This window comes from Penaeus monodon, chromosome 13, assembly GCF_015228065.2.
Source record: "Penaeus monodon isolate SGIC_2016 chromosome 13, NSTDA_Pmon_1, whole genome shotgun sequence".
NCBI lineage: Eukaryota > Metazoa > Arthropoda > Malacostraca > Decapoda > Penaeidae > Penaeus > Penaeus monodon.
Genome location: NC_051398.1, coordinates 10,087,584 through 10,101,500, shown reverse-complemented (window position 1 = coordinate 10,101,500; position 13,917 = coordinate 10,087,584). Strand labels below are relative to the sequence as shown.

At 40.3% G+C, this 13,917-nt stretch overlaps 1 long non-coding RNA gene across 1 annotated transcript; it reads right to left on the bottom strand.

Annotated features, from left to right (window-relative positions):
• Positions 1-8,701: 8,701 nt before the first annotated feature.
• Positions 8,702-11,828, bottom strand: LOC119580118. Its single transcript, XR_005229338.1, has 2 exons — positions 9,937-11,828; positions 8,702-9,349 (listed from the first exon to the last, which is right to left on the bottom strand). It is a non-coding gene; the product is annotated as an uncharacterized LOC119580118 (long non-coding RNA).
• Positions 11,829-13,917: the final 2,089 nt, after the last annotated feature.

Genomic DNA, 13,917 nt, shown 5'->3' with positions numbered 1-13,917 from the left:
CCGGTATGAGGGAGGAAATGGCACAAAGGGCAGAAGAGCAGGCACAGAGGGCACACGAGCAGGCGCACCATCTCGTCGAGATGCAGGCAAGGAAGGCAGAGGAACAGTTCTGCCGACTTGCTGAGGTGCTACAGAGCAATCTTGCATCTGTGAAGATGGAAACTCAGCAGTACACCGACAAGGCCTGCAACAGCATGAAGAGTGAACTGATGGAGGAGGTGCAGATTCTGAAGGGCGAGGTTCAGGACCTGAGGGAGGAAGTGAAGGCGGAAAGGCGGCGTCATGAGGTAGGAACGTTGCAAGCAGAGAAGGCAGACGAGTTTCTGGCAACAGATGCCAGAGTGTCAGATTTACTGGGGTCTGCCTGGGGTCCGTGGCAGGAAACCGCCGGGCCTCGCAGCGTCGTGTCGCAGCCAGTGGTCGCTGCAAAAGGCTGGGGACCCATCGGAACCGCTCCCTTGGGTATAGGTGGCGGCAAACTCGGACCCGGTCAACCCGCCTCGTTGCCTCCCTCACCCCCTTCCTCCCCCCCAGGTGTGTTAGTTCACGGCACGCGTTCTCCACCCTGCAGCCTCTCGGCCTCCAGACATTCTGTGAGGCGTAAGCCAGCTGAGTACGACGGGAAGGTGGCCTGGGAGGCATATGTCGCCCAATTTGAAATGCTGGCATCTGTCCAGGGCTGGAGCCAGGAAGAGAAGGCCCTGCAGCTGGTAACAGCGCTAAGGGGCCCCGCGGTGGAAGTGTTGGGGCATCTGCCGGCATCCCAACAGGCCTCTTACACCAGCGTGGCAGAGGCTTTGAAACGCCGTTTCGGGCACCACCACCAGGCTGAGGTATATCGGGCCCACTTGAAGAAGCGGACTCGTGAGCGTGGCGAGACACTGTCCCAGCTGGCGCAAGATGTGGAGGCGCTGGTAAGGAGGTCGTACCCTGCGGCTGCGGAAGAGATGATCGTGGTCCTGGCCCGTGATTTCTTTGTTGACGCTTTACAGGACCAGCAGCTGCAAATCTACGTCAAGCAGGCACACCCTGAGGACCTGCAGGTGGCGCTGGCAAGGGCCTTGGAGTTCGAGGCCTTCCTGAAGGCAACCAGTGGCCTAGGGCCAGCTGCTCAGCCCCGCCGTGACCTCCGGGGCCGGAAGGCTAAAGTGGAGAAAATAGCATTGAGGAAGGTGAGCCCGAGAACTTTCCAAGGCTTGTGTTGGGGCTGCGGAGAGGTAGGGCACAGACGTAGTCAGTGTCAGAGGGAGCGGAGAACACCTCTCAACCGGACGGATTCTGATGCCTTCCAGCAGTGCTGCAAGGACTGTGGCAGGTATGGTCACCATCCGAGCGCATGTCCTAAGGCTAAGGAAGTGGTACAGGCGGAAAAGGCTGGAGAAGGGGGCCGAAACCCAGCCGTCCTCGGTTCCCGGGCCCCGACTTGGGTAAGCTGCCGTCGAACCAGCACGATGCAGGTGGAGGGCTCAATAGATGGGAAGCCATGCCGCCTGACAGTGGACACTGGGGCTGAGAAGACCCTAGTGCGGCCTGATATGTTGGCCACTATGCGACTTCCAGACGCACCACAGAGACTGTGTGGTGTCACGGGGCATTGTGTGCAGCTCAAGGGGCCAGTGGAGGCTCGTATTGGCGTGGGCAGCACGGTGCAGCGGCTGCCGGTGTATGTGGCCGATCTGGACGAGCACTGTTTGCTGGGCCTTGACTACCTGACGCAGAGTAAGGCGTGTGTCGACCTTGGACGGAAGCTGGTGAGGGTGCACGGTGAAGATGTGCCCTTGCTTCCAGAGGTTGGCTGTGCAGAGGTAGTTACAGCTGAGCGACTGCACCTTGCCCCCAGGACAGAGTCTAGAATCCGGTGTCGACTGTCAAGAGTGATGCGTGGAGTAGAGGGCCTCGTGGAGCCCAACCAAAACTTGCAGCTGGCTGATGGCGTAGCGGTTGGGCGGAGCCTTGTTGGACCAGGGGATGGGTTAGTTACAGTGTTGGTAGCTAACTTCTCCGATAAGGCCCAGAAGGTGCCAGCTGGTGCAAAGCTGGGCACTTGTAAGGAAGCGGAGCGTCCAGAAGAGTCGTCGGGGAGCGAGGAGTTGGTGGGTGTGGGGCCGTTGCCTGACTTCCTCGAGGACTTGGCGCACCGGCTGTGGCGTTACCATGGGCCAGGAAGCTACTCCTGGGGCCATGGTGAAAAAGAAGACGAAGTTAGCCCCAGTAGCGGCGATGAGGACGTGGCAGACGCTGACCGAGATGAGGACGAGCATTTGGACGGTGAGGGCGATGCAGCAGACGTCAGTGGTGACCATGAGCCAGGTCTTGGGACAGGAGATAACCCTCTGGGTGCCACTGCCAATCTACCGCCGCCCACACCTTCTCCAGAGAGACCCCAGCGAGAGCAAAGAAAGCCGCGCTGGATGAAAGATTTTTGTGTTTCTGAGAACTGATTTTATTTAAATTTTCTGTAGTTTGTTTCAGGTTTAGATATGACAGAGCAGACGGGTCGTCTGCTTGATAGGGGGGGATAGTGCTACGCCAGTGGGTCTTTGTCTCTGTGCGAAACATGTGTTAACATGAAGGGACCTGGGCAAACATGACGCAGCTGGCTGTGAGCAGAGGAGCGGAAGAACAGGCCAAGGGCGAGACGCAGTTGGGTGCTGCTCCTGTGAAGACCTCGTGTGTGCCCTTGTGACCTGAGATAAACCTTGTGTTGCCCTGTTATAAGCTGTATTGTGCTGTGTGACACGCTGGTTTCCCCCTGTATTGTGCCTATAGAAAAGTGTACGGGTAAATAACTTGAGTAAATAAAGGAAAGACTGTCATCGTGTGTTTATTTCGTGCCCTGCCTCGCCAGTTGGCGCTTCCCTTCGTGGTGTTCTGGGACGCTGTGGTGCTCGGTGCCTCTTGGAGCTGTTCAGTGTTCACGACCCTGTGGATAGCACGCCGTCTGCCTAGCCTGCCTTGTGTTGGTGGCAGAGAGACGAGGCGACCGGCGTAACAATATATATATATATATATATATATATATATATATATATATATATATATATGAGAGGCCGTGGTGGCCGAGCGGTTAGAGCATCGGACTCAAGATTGTCACGGCGGCAATCTGAGTTCGGGGGTTCGAGTCACCGGCCGGTGCGTTGTTCCCTTGGGCAAGGAACTTCACCTCGATTGCCCTCCTAGAAAAACGACATATCGCTTTGAGAAGTCAAACGCAAGTGTCGTAGGGGAAGTCACCGCCGTGGCACAAACCGCGGTTGATTAGGAAGGGCATCCAATCAGGCAAGGGTGGCACTGCCATATATAACCTCTCAGTAGTGAATTGAGAGAGGCCTATGTCCTGCAGTGGAATGAATGGCTGTTGAAAAAAAAAAAAAAAAAAAAAAAAAAAAAAAAAAAAAAAAAAAAAAAATATATATATATATATATATATATATATATATATATATATATATATATATATATATATATATATATATTTGTGTGTGTGTGTTTTCTGCTTCTACCTGCAGCAACTGTGACAGGAATCCACAAAATGTACCAAATGGTTTTCAAACTTCATTAAAGATGATAATAAAATTAAAATTAAAATGTATAAATTTTGCAAAACACATCATTCTTTATGTTAAGAATTCGGGTAATTTAATTGCCGTAAGATAGTAGAAGGTTAGAGGAGCATAAGCACACTTTGTACGTATAGGTCTGTATGCCTTGTAGTAACAGTGCACACAAAGATAAATAGATAAATGAATGAATGAATTAAGGGGGCCATCCCGGAAAGTGGAAAATGTTATACATCGACTTGCAAAAAGATAATAAATTATGTGAAATTCTGACAGTTTGTAAAGGGTTTATGTAAACACTTTTTAAGATTTAGGCTTTTAAAACTACCTTTCCTTCCAGAAAATTTGATGTAAAAATTTAGTGCTGAATCATACAAGACTACAGAAGGATAGTTATACTTCATTAGCTATTATTACTGTAGTTATTATCACTATTATGATAGAAATGCGCATTTTTTAGCCACATTATTCAGGTACCTCTACCTCTCGACACGGGTTTATATTTATTTGCTTATTTGTTTATTTACACTGCAGTAACTAATTTAGTATGGTTCATATCCGGTACATGCTGATAGTCTTCAGTAATGTCAGGATCTTAGTCACAATAAGATGTAGGAACCCGTATTATACGCGTTGGTGAAATGCTTGAAAATGGTGGTTGAGGTAGTTACAGAGGTATTATCCATAGGAGTTTTTTTTTTTTTTTTTTTTTTTTTTTTTTTTTTTTTTTTTTTTTTTTTAACGGTAGGTTCATGCTTGATCCGCCGTGGTCACAGCATGATACTTAATTGTAGTTTTCATGTTGTGATGATATTGGAGTGAGTACGTGGTAGGGTCCCCAGTTCCTTTCCACGGAGAGTGCCGGTGTTACCTTTTAGGTAATCATTCTCTCTATTTTATCCGAAGCGTGTACGTGCATGAGTATAAAACTGCCTTTAACGCAGAGCCGACCGCTGATGGTCCCTTTCAAATGAAGTGGTACCTTCCCTTCCCCCTGTGCTAGGGCACTGATTGAAGTTGTTACATCTGTTATGTAATAGTTATCCAATTGCTTTCAAGTTACATCTATAGAAAGCAGCAATTTTAATTACTTCCGATTAGAGTTAACATTTCCTCTTGTATTTTTAAGTACGTAGTTATTTCTAAATTTTCAATTTTAAGCTAGCAGTTTCTCTGTTACCTCTAAGTTACAACAGTTCCTCAGTCTCCATTAAGTAATCTGTAAAAGACCACGTGGGGAAGTTTCTGGAAAATTATATACTTGCAATCGAACAAAAATCCTTGAGAGAAATATTCAGCCATACTCATTATTATCCAAAGTCAGGCTGTAAGGCAAGTTATCCCGCTTTTTTCATGCTTGTAGGACTAATATTTTCGTGCGGTTGAAACTGATTTTTTTCATAGTATTATTCTCTACAAGCTTATATCATTAGGACTTATAAGTGTACTGTAATTTCGGAATTCTTGTTTATGAAAGATAAACGTTTTCCTCCTCTTCATTATTTGTCTTAGCGATATAAAATGAAATGTCGATATGCTCATCTTCAAATTAGCGGCTTTCTAGCCAGTCGGGGGCTAGACCCTAATATTTACCTCTCGTATACATGGGTATTGGACACAAGGCCAACGAATATATGCTATTCCGACGCGTGTGTGTGTGTGTGTGTGTGTGTGTGTGTGTGTGTGTGTGTGTGTGTGTGTGTGTGTGTGTGTGTGTTCTTACTTAGTTGTTTCAATATGGGAGAACAGCTAAGCTCTGCTATATATAAATTATAGTATAACTTTTTAAAATGATGCATGTTTTTTGCACGCACAACGTTATTTGGAAGAGTGTTCCATGTTTCAATATTTCTGTACAGGAAATTGAATTTTTTGGCATCTTAATCGCCTCTTTTTACTTTCAACTTTTTACTGTGTTCTCTCGTCCTTCTTGTGCTTAAATTTATGAAGACATCTTTGTCTACCTTCACGCTTTCTGTAACATAGTTGAACAGCATAATCATGCCATCCCTTTTCCTTCTTTATTCCAAAGTAGTAAGTCCTATTTTTTGTAGTCTATCTTTGCAGTTCATATATCTTAAAGTAGGTGCCCATCGTGTGGCTGGTCTCTGAACCCTTTCCAATTTGTCTATATCTTTGTAAGTGTAGACATGGACCTTTTCATTTATATGATCATTTGCGCTTACGTTCCTCTTTATGAGTATTCCAAGGTCTTCTTCCCTATCTGCTGTGTTTAATACTGTGTTTCCTGTGGTATTGTGGACGATTTTTACTTTCTCCAAACCTGATTTGATGGCATTTATTGGTGTTGAGTTCCATTTTCCACATGAATTAGTTCTCGATGTCACTTTGGAGCATTGACATGAGGTGTCATCGCTCATCATTTTTTGTATTTTCGTGTCGTTTGCAAACACATTCATATAACTACCTGGGCTCATGTTTAACTCAAAATCATTGATGAAAATAGTATACATAATCAGCGCTTGAGGTACTCCGCTAGTTACTCGTCTCCTTGTAAAATGTTTTTCCTCTAAATGCGGTGCTCATCTGTCTTTCATGAAGGAAGTCTTTCACCCACTCAACGAGTTTGCCTTTCACTCCACCTAAGTGTTTTAATTTCCTTAATAGTTTTCTATGAGACATCTTATCAAATGACTACACTGTTCTTCATTTTGAATTAATTATATATTAAGTGTTCTCTTACCAATACTGGAAAATACTTTTGTACTTTTGCGTTTCAAAGCCAAAGGGTATTTATTGCCAGTCAGGCAATGTGCACTCAAACTTTCAGATTAGTATTCATAAATTATTCTACGTGAATTAACGAGTTCCCATCTATCTGTCAAGCTAAGTAAAATTGGCGCGCGGGCTCACATGCGCACGCAAGCAAACAACTCCTCCCACACTAAATACATACTGCGTGTGTGTGTGTGGGGGGGGGGGCGGTCTGTTACCCCAGATTTCATAATCAACATATACGTGCGTGAGGATATGGTGCCAAATCTGGGGTGCAATCGCAAAAGTAGATTGGAATCGCGTCTGTGTAAGTAGAAGATGCATACCTCTCTCTCTCTCTCTCTCTCTCTCTCTCTCTCTCTCTCTCTCTCTCTCTCTCTCTCTCTCTCTCTCTCTCTCTCTCTCTCTCTCTCTAATGGTCTCTAATTTGAATTACACTAGATCAACCACTATATTATCTGGCAGGTCCAGAGAAAACTCAGTATCTGTTTCTCAGCTTTACTGAGGGAACAGACACGTAGAGTAGAACAGATCTTGTCGCGGTAGTCGTGGCGGAGGCGGCGTCAGCTCCTACGGGTTAGGGGGAAGGTGTTCGCGGTTCAAGAAACTGACTCGGACTGACCCCTTCGGGTATTTCTGAGTCGCTTCCACCCTAGGGCGTGGGGATACAGCTGTTACCCTCGGCTACCCCCTCCAAGCGTTTCTCGTTATCGCCGAAGGTGAGGTCTTGACCCAGGAGGTCAACAGCTGCCCAGCTGGTCTTCTTGATTAATGGATGATTCCACTATTAATAGATGTCACACACTCTCTCTCTGTTTGTGTGTGTGTGCGCGCGCGCGTATGTGTGCGTACGTGCATGCTAAAGTCAGTGGAATGAACAAGAGTGAGAAGCAGAAGGAAGCAGATAGCGATATGTAATATAGTAGTGAAAAGGTGAAGTGAATCATTGGAATAAGAGCTTGATTTTCTAACAAGCGCCTTACTAATTTTCGAAATCACAGTATCAGAATATATGGCAACAAGATGAACAACAGTGTGGATTTTAGATATGATCACACTTGTGGAATTATTCTTTCCTTTCCATACTTTTTTTTCTTTCACCCATTCCTCCTCCTTTCCAGGCTGTTTTACTATAACACACCCTGAAAACGCATTGAAGGTCACTGCAACCAATATTTAAAAGCCGATATATGTTTAAAGAACTGTGACACGAAAACGGGAAAGGTACAGAGCAAAGGTTTTCATGAATCAAATACTATGTACTATATTCCCTGTATAATACAGTATACGTGTAATGCAGTCACACAAAACGCAGAAGTTATAAAGTTTGTCTTCAATGCATTGAAAGTTAGGAATCACATAGAAATAGACATTTTAGGAACTTTTATTTATTATTGTACACACACACACACACACACACACACACACACACACACACACACACACACACACACACACACACACACACACACACACACACACATATATATATATATATATATATATATATATATATATATATATATATATATATATATATATACACACATACATACATACATACATATATATATATACTTTTCCGGGCAAGTTATTTAATCAGTATACCATACATTTATCCCTAGTCCTAAATCAAAAATTGAGAAACCAAAAATTCTAAAATGCTAAAGAATATTGATCAGTAATTTTACTGATTTCTGTGTGACCGTAAAAATGTATCATTTGTGAAACAAAAACTTTCAGGAGCAAAAATAACAACAAATCTTACTGAATGTGTGGAGATAACATTAAACCCTCCAATGTTCCCGATGTAAGGCTTTTGGCACTGGTAAATCAATGATAAATGTATATCCACGAAAAATATTGGTTAAATGAACTATGTGGCAGCATTCTTCCCTCTCAGTTTGATAACTTCGGATAATTATGTACTAGTATTTCTTATACGCTAAAAATAATTTTATATGTAAGGAATATATACGAAGGGGTTTTCATTATGTTCCAGTCCTGAAAGGTAACTCAATTATGAAGTGTTATTTTTAGTAATTTTATATATACTTGTATCCTAATCTCCTTAATTTACTTCGTACTTCGAATTTTCAAATAATGGTACACATTTAACCTCGGTTAAAGTTTACATTAAGGTTTGCACTTGGCAGACAAACAAACAAAAAATGACAACATCCATTATGCTCGTGCATAAACTAAGGATCGTGTGCCAGTTTATGAACAATTAAAATAATCGAGCCTCTTGTTGATGGAACTTCATAGTATGATCATATATCATCAGTAGGTATCACGGATGCCGCAATGGAGCAAAAATTAAATGTACAGCACTTTTAGCAGCTAATCGCGATCTTCTACAATCAAAATCATATAACATAGACAAGGAGAAACAACAGTCTCTGTTTACAATTATAATTTTATACCATCATACATCATCATAGGGTAGTCATATTCTATCTATATCTTTCCTCACATGCTTATAATCCACTTATTTCATACCTTGTTCGTCTTACTCAACCATAAAATGTACGCTCTGAGACAACACTAACAGCATCATTTTTCTCTTCTTGCTTCTTGCACTCTGTTTCCTTCGGCCCGACTATACAGTCGGCAGCTAGGGCTGTAATACTTTTTCTACACATGTGACGTAGTCTTCGTTATATCACACGTTTTGTATGAAAGATGCATGAACTTTGCTCACACATGTCACAAAATTTCTTGCGATATAAGTTGGGGTAAACATAATTGATGCGATTCAAGAACGATAGTGGTTTTCAGTGTCCGTCGAATAATTTTAGTATAATAATTTTATAATCATGAAAACTCTCCCGTTTGCAGAAAATTCACACATCTATTTTTCCGTGTGTCTGCGTGTGTCTGCCAAGATACACACACTTCTTATTTACTGTATACTTCTATATACTCCCTTCATCAAAGAGAACTGCGACGAAACTCATGCGTAAACCGAGGCACATGGACATTGTAGGCCCACCTTTATCTTGGGAAGGGTTCTATTCCTTTTATGCAACGACAGGTGCATCATTTAGTTCCTGTAAAGAAAAATGATTTCACATATTTTCAGTTATGAAGGAAAAAAAAAAACTCATGAGAGTGACTCTGATTTGAAAAATGTACAAATCTGATTTAGGAGAAAATATAACTCCAATATAACATACGATGCAAATATGATCCATAAATGTACCGGCAGACATTCTTCGCTAACAAGATCTTATATATTATATGAATGAAATTTAATTTAAACAAAATTACTGATTTAGCAACAGAAGGTGCAATTATGCTTTTGTTTATTTATTTATTTATTTAGAGATCCTGCTTTTCTATATCTGAATTTAGCCTATAAATTTGTTAGGGATTAACAAACGTTCTGCTGAACTAATAATTCCGGAATTATAAGCCCAGAATTACACGAGTATGTGTTTTAAGCTAAAAAAGAGTCAATCCCTACCACCTTCTGTTACAGACTCTACGGTCATGCAAGACTGAATACGGTATTTGATAACATCCTTCATGAAAATCGGCGAATATGAGTATCACATTCTTCAGGTCTATATTTTGGTTTCTTCATAAGAATCGATATCGTTTTTTAATACATATCCGAAACATTTCAGCTTAATACCTTTTTTCTGAATATACTTGGGCTTTTTCCTGTAAGCGAGATTTTCGGTATCAACCGTCTGTCTGGCCCTTCCGTTCGTCTCAGCAACCATCTTCCGTACCTGTCCCGAGCCCCTCCGCCAGTGTCGCCGTGATACCTGGAACATACTTAGCAAGGCGTCCAAAAAGGGGTGCAGCCTGCTCTCTGGTATCTATTTGGAATAGATGTTTTTTAAAAAATATGCTTTGTTGCATATCTCGTTCCCATGGCATGTTTTATGAATAAATTAATAATTACATATACGAGTGTACTGTCAAGCCCCTATCTGTACTACTGCATCATTCGATCTTTACTGGTGATTGCCGTTTTTCTCTAAAACACTTTGATAATTCTCTCTCTCTCTCTCTCTCTCTCTCTCTCTCTCTCTCTCTCTCTCTCTCTCTCTCTCTCTCTCTCTCTCTCTCTCTCTCTCTCTCTTGAGTGTGATGTTTGAAGTCCTTGTTAATAATTTTCAGATGCGTAACATAAAACTGTACAATAAACTCTGGTGAGATATAATACAGACACTGATATCTGCTAGACTATTTATATCCCTATTCCGCTGGAAGGCCATTTCTGACATTATGTCGATTACAGTTTCCATGGACATAACATAATTATTATTTATCAATTTGTAGTAGGTAATTCACTGATGATATTGTCATATTCAGCTTTAAAAATCGAGCCCCTTGCAGAATGTAATCAATATAAAAGAGGATAACTGAATATACTAGCGCTTGGGTATTGACTAAAGACATAAAATACATCGCTGTCTCTACACGTGTTATCTTTCAGTGGGAATAGTTTCAATTTCCCACAGCCATTTCTTACAAGGAAACATTTGCATTCAATGAACAGAACGAACGAAAATGAGACACTTTTCATCTATGGTATTATATTCGCAAGTTGTTAATAACAACATGCGACATGTGCAAAGGAGAAAGAAAGAAAAAACTTGGGTGGTTGTGGGAAACAAAAAAATTACCGTCTTCGGGACAATAAGATTAAAAATACTTTAGTTATGGGTGGAAACGTGTATTGAAAGAAAATGGTCATTGGCGGGAAGACTTGTCTATATTAGGGATAACTCTAGCGAATACTAACCCCACTGTATCGTCATTATTAATCTTTACGCCAAACAGACATTAGTTGTACAGTTAAGATTACCTAATAGTCTTGTTGAACATGAGTCTTTCATAGTAAATGTAATAGCAAAATAACGACGTTTCTTAATGCAAACATACATTAGGTTCTGTTCGTTTACTTGGTTAGTGGTTAATGGTTAAAAGCAAGAGAAATGTGCTAGACATCGAAGGTTATGTAGCACTAAGGGTAAATCGGTTTGCCGTTTTGTTTTACGTCGTGTCCCATATCAGGTTTATGGTGATCCTTTTAATTTATTCATCAAGTCATTATCATTATCTTCTTTCTGTCATATGTGTCAAGCCTTCATTAGCGTGTGGTCTTAAGTCGATTTTGTGAGTTTTTCCGTTTCTAATGTTGTAATTGCCATGTAAGTCTTTGTTTTTATGGTAATATGAAGTAACAGTCGTGCCATGTGCGCCGTTGGCCAACAGCTTGTTGGTCTGTTCGTCATTCACCCGTCTTTCAAGGATATTTGATTATTGTTGTGTGTATAATTGTCTGGTTTACGAGTATTGTTTGTTACCATTCTTATGTTTCGTGTTTACAGTTCAATATCTGAAATATCTGGTCTGAATGAAATAACGAAGCACCGAAGAAAATCTCAATACGATATCTGGAACATGTGTTGAATGGATTTCGGAGATTTGAACTCTAATTTGTGTTGCGGTTGGTATGTTACTATTCTTCGCCCAACTTAAATGCAGACTGTAATAATTCAATATGAGCACAACTCATTATTAAACGATTTATATATGTATATGTATATCCTATATATATATATATATATATATATATATATATATATATATATATATATATATATATATATATATATATATATATGATATACATATACATATATAAATCGTTTAATAATGAGTTGTGCTCATATTGAATTATTACAGTCTGCATTTAAGTTGGGCTTTTTACATATGCATTTCTCTTCACCTGCACGTTGCTTATATGTTGTGTTCTTTGTATATCTACTTCTGTCTGCCTACCTGCTCTTGATAGCTTAATGTCCCTGCTTATATGTTGTGTTCTTAGTTTATTTGCTTCTCTATGACTATGACTGCTGTCTTAATATATATGCTATGTTCTTAATTTATGTGTGCAAGTGTACTTACAATTTGTGCTATTAGTTTATTTGTTTCTGTGTGCTTGTGAGTGCAATGATTAGTAAATGTGTTTAAGTGTCTTTATAAATTTACATGTTCCAATCTGCCTGTAGGTCATGTACTTATAAATCGTGCATTCAGGTTGTGTTCCAATCTACTCATACGTTGTGGCTGCTCATAAGGTCTGTTCTTAGTTTATGCTTGTGCTCATAAATTGTGTTTTTATTGTAAATATTTTGTCTACTTTTTTGCAGTGTCTGAGTCAAGTGCTGCATCTATTCTGTAGATAAGTTGTTTTCTTAGTTGTTACTGTATTCATCCGTTTTTTATGTTTCAGTCTGCCTGTGAAGTGTGCTCCTGTGTGTTTTTCTAATTATAACTTGTGGATTCTTCGTCATAGGTGTTTTTTGCTCTTAGGTAGTATTTTGTATTTTGTGTTATTGCCTCTCAGAGTTGTGTTTGTTGATTTGTGTCTACGTGTGCTTGTAATTTGTGCATGTGTCTTTGTCTTCATAAAGGCTACACTCTTGATTTATGTTTTTATCTACTTATAACTGTGCCCTAGTTGTATGTGTTTAAGTGTATGTTTTACCCTGGGTTTTAACTGTGCTTTTAGTTTTATGTGTTTATGTGTATAAGCTACGTGCTGATCTTAATGTATGCATATCAGGCTGTTTATTAATTAGGCTATTAATTTATTTGTTTCAATGTCCTTTTTAAAAATATGCTCTTAATTTATATGTTGAATGCTCCTTGCAAATTATAGTTTTGGTGCATGTATTTATATCTAAGTTGTGGTACTTTTTATTATTTCTGTCTGCTTATAAGTTTCGCTCTTAGTTTTAGATGTTTCTCTCCGTTTATATATTTTGTTTCGTTTCTGAGAGGTGTTTCTGTTTGCTAATTTAAATATTGTTTTCATTGTGTATCTGACTGCTTATAAAAGTCCCATTGTTATTTGTATAGGTTTGTGATTCTGTTTATAAATTGTGTCCTTAATAAATTTGTTTGTTTACCAAATTGTGGTTTTGGTCTTTTTCAGAGTCGCTTCTGTAGTTCTGGGAATGTTTCTCTTGGTTATAATTGTTGTTTTTCACTTAAGCTATTTCTGTCTGTAGTCTTATTGTCTGTGTTTCTCTTTATAAATTGCGTCAGGTGTTTTGGTCTACTTGTAAAATGTTTTCTTAAATTTTGCCTTTATGTTTGCTTTCAGTGTATGTGATATTGCTAAATTATCTTGTATATATTTTGGTTTTGAGGGCATATCAGTTCCTTCAGATGATGCTATCCACGTGGTTTCTGTGTGTTTAAATACCATTATTACATTAATCCTTAATCTGCTGTCTTTTCAGTTTATAGGTGGCTTTTATGTCTGTGTTTAAGTAGTGTGCTAGTTTATGTGTAGGTGGCTAGTTGTTCCATTTCCTTGTTAACATGGAGGCTATTTAGAGATTTGGTTGTGTATGTGTAAATGTTGGTTGCTGGTTAATAAATACTTTGGCGCTGTATTGCTTTAAGTTTTAGTAAATCATTCATTAATCTTTTGAGTTATATTAGTTTGTATTCGTGTCTCGTCATTATTTTAGTGCGCTGAAACCTCATGCATTTGTGGCTAGTTAGGTAATGTCTCTGTCCTGTATTATTTGGCATGGCTAGCTAATGATGCTTTTAGTGCTGATTTTCCTTATGTGTTGGTAGC